Consider the following 3,922-nt stretch of genomic DNA (forward strand, 5'->3'; position numbering starts at 1 on the left):
TTGTTTTACTAAGCCAAATAAAATAATAATATGATTATCAAATAATACTAATTAAACTAGCCTAGATCCATCTTTACTACAGATCTACCAATAGTTGAAAGGGATCAAATACCTCGAGGTGTAAACCTCTTTTAGAGTGGAAACAGATTTGATCCCTCTTGGCATTTGGTAGATCTGGAGTTGAGATGAATCTATGTTGGTTATAACTAAGAGTGTGAAGGAAATATTTTTAGCATATATCATTCTTATTCGGTTGTAATATCAGAAACCACAGTTGAAAAGAAGAGTAAACTAATCCCATATGTATATTAGTTTTAATTTGGATTATAGCCCAAATTATTTTTCATTTAAAAAGTATTTCATTTTTATTTTAAAAAATACATATGTTAAATCCACATTAAACATATAATCACATCTCATCTTCATATAATCACATATCATCTTCGTACTAAACTATACAATGATCCTCTAGTGCAATAATACATACATGACATGAAACTATAAATATTAAATATGTTTTCTACATTAGTAATAAACTTTATTACATGTTTAATTAACAAACAATGATAAGCTAATATAATATAGTGAGAACAAGAGAACATCAATAGTAATACGTACATATATGAAATTACAAATGATAAATATGTTTTCCTTGTTAAGGATTGACTTTGGGAAATGTTGAAATCTATTATCCACAAAAAAAAAAATTGATAACCGCAGTGAAATCAATACCATATGCATAGATGATATAACATTATATATTATATATAATAAAATATATATATATATATTTTCATTTTCATTTTCATTTTCATTTTCATTTTCATTTTCATTTTCATTTTCATTTGTTAAAAATTAAGCTTTGCTACATGCTAAAATCTACCATACATAAGCTCGCTCAGTCAGTTATTGTCTCCTATACATAAGTTTAGTTAATTATTGAAGTTTATTTGAAAGAGATAGCCCCTAATATTAGCATAAGCTCAGTCAGTTATTATCTTCTATACATAAGTTTAGTTAGTTATTGAAGTTTATTTAAAAGAGATAGCCCCTAATATTGGGCACATCGCCTACTACCATTTTGTATTGCGACTGCATGATTGCCTTTCGGCACCTACAAAGGGAACTATTTGAGTTGGCTTTGTTGTCCACCATGTACACATTTTCCCACGAGACACATAAAAGCTAATAATAATTATGGAAGCCACATGGCATCAATTCCTTTCCTGGCCTTGAACACAAGATTGGAAGCCACCACAAGTTACTTTTCAGACAGCGGGAGTGCTTACAAAGGAACAATGCAATTCAATTCCTTTAGAGGAATAGTTCCTCCGCATATTTGCCAAGAATGCGGCCCTCACATACACCACCAGAAAATATTTCATCCCGCAACATTGTAACCATGGTTTGCTTGCTCAGTGATATAAAGATGTGAACTACTAGAGAAAGAAAACATATTGAAAAATAAATTCCATGAAAATAGATAAAAAGATGTGAGGCATAGTTGACTTTAAATATATCTGTGACTGCATCTTGGATACTACATTATGAGAAATAGGAAATGGGAAATATAACAGAGAATGGGAACAAAAGGAAAAATCACGCTAGAGGAGGGATATGGATTCTCAGGATACAAGGAACTTGAACCTACCCCACGCCCTCAACGCTCATATAAATTATGGACACTAAGTCACTTAATGATGCACTAAGGCAGGGTCAAGAGGGAAGAAATAATGGAAACAGAACAAAAAAAATGTGTTTTTTGGTCATGCTTCTGGTAACATTACTCAATTTTTGAAATGTAAAGAATCAAGTATACATTGTTTAGTTAGTTACATGTATCTTCTAGCACCAAACCCGACAAGAGATGGTTGTTGGGCTTTAAATTTCATTAGCAAAATTGTCGAGGAAATGGTCAATTTGTGAGGTGACAAGTGGATTACCACATCATTTCGATTCCAATATTAGCTCATACGTGAGAATAAAATCATTTAACTAAAAACCTTCTAGTTATCCTAGTTAGTGGAGGAAATAAACAACTTGGAGGTGGTACGAGAATTTTTGAATGGAAAATGAATGTTTTTTTTTTTATCGATAAGACTAATTCTATTAAGCAGTAAAATATTGTACAAGAGAATACATTTCAGAGATGCAGGATACCGACAACCGGAAATGATAGGACTATCAACCTCGGTTCCGGGAAGTGAGATAAGCAAACAAGGAGCTACAACTAGTCACTGAAAGCTTAAGAAGCATTGGATGCTACCCTGACAGAGTGGGGGTTTCAACACGAAGCTTTTTTCCTTTCCTATTTTTAACTTCAACCCAGCCACTTTGGGGTGTATGGGCGATTACAACTTGCAGATTGGGGTCCTCCCGCGGGGAGCCCTCCTTTTCTGAGTCCGAGGAAGAGGACAAATGGACACGTTTCTGAGCAATGGCTGAATCAGAGGAAGGCGCCAGGCCCTCGGTGGAAGGGGCAACAAAATGAGGGGCCTGTTTCAATTCTTCATCGCTATCTTCTTCTTCAGAATTGGAGGAATCTGAATCCTCGACTGGAGGAGGAGAGCATGGAGCCCATCGTTTGGGCTTGGGCTTGGAGACGTTAGCCTTGTTCTTTTTTGCCGGGTGAGAAGGACAAGTATTCTGCAAATGCCCAGATTGTTGGCAATGGCGGCATCGAAAAGCGGTGTTCTCGTAATCCAGCGTCTGGGTCCAGACAAAGTCATTTATCTTGAGGTTGATTTGCTCTGGAAGGCCCTTGCTCAGATCTAACTCCACACACACTCTTGCATATGAGTAGAGGCCTTTGGATGCCCTCCAGAAATCTCCATGGATGAAGCTGCCCAATGTGTCTCCTATAGCTCTGAAGACATGAGTATTCCATAGATGGGCAGGTAAGTTTGGAAGCCGGATCCATACCGGTGTCTTGGTAATGACTGCAGTGGCTGGATCAAAGTCTGGAAACCAGGGAGTCAAAAAAAGCCCCGCCGTTCCCAAGAACCAAGGGCCTTCTGCGAAGGCCTTTTCATAGTGCTTAATGTTATCAAAGAGAACAATGAAATAACCTTTCGAGCAAAAGAAGATCTTACAGTGATGTGTCAAGTTTGCATGGATCCATGCATAGAGATCCTGAGATCGAGGCCACAGTCCATTAAATCTGCAAATGATGGCTCTTTCTGCAAATACTTGATGCTGGGAAGCCAGTTCTTCATGCATGAGTTCAACATAAGGAACTTCATCAATTTTTTCAACCAAGAAGGCGTTAGATTTAAGGGCTTCCGGGGGTTTGGGGTTCTCCGAATGAACAACGTCCTTGTATGAGAAAGGCCGGGCAGAGGAAGTTTGCCCTGCTGCACCTCCTCTCAAACGGAAGGTCGCCACCACCGAGCTGTTTCTGGAAATGCAGTAAGCAGAGAGGGGTAGAGGGTTTTCAAGTTGTTTACCTTGAAAGAGAAGTTGCAGTAGGCTGGATGGGATCCCCATTCTGCGCTCTAGATTCAGTATGAGGTCCTGCACCAAGTCTGAAGGGCGAACCCATTGCATGATGGTTCTGCCTGCAGGTTGAGCAATCTGGATCTGAAAGGATTCAGATGAGGGATTTGACCCTATGCAGATCTCTGAATCTGGCCAGTACACAGGTTTTTCTGCCTTCTGGATGATCAGATCTGGCAGATCTTTGTCCGATCTAAGTCTGGGACTGCGAGTTGTATGGCAAGTGATTACCTCAGATCCATACATAAACCCTTCTGATGAATCATTTACCGGCTCCCTTTTGCCCCATTCCAAGGACTGCATGGAAGGTATCAAAGCCAGAGCCTTGGCCTTGGGTTCGTTAAGCTTCAGCTGCTGAGGGTGCAGCGATCGATTCCAACGGGGGTAGCGTGTCCGAGCCAGCGCAGCAGAGGCCCCGTCATCGGTG

This window comes from Pinus tabuliformis, chromosome 8 (assembly GCF_031772625.1).
Source record: "Pinus tabuliformis cultivar Carrire ecotype Pingquan chromosome 8, CPIR1, whole genome shotgun sequence".
NCBI classification, from domain to species: domain Eukaryota; kingdom Viridiplantae; phylum Streptophyta; class Pinopsida; order Pinales; family Pinaceae; genus Pinus; species Pinus tabuliformis.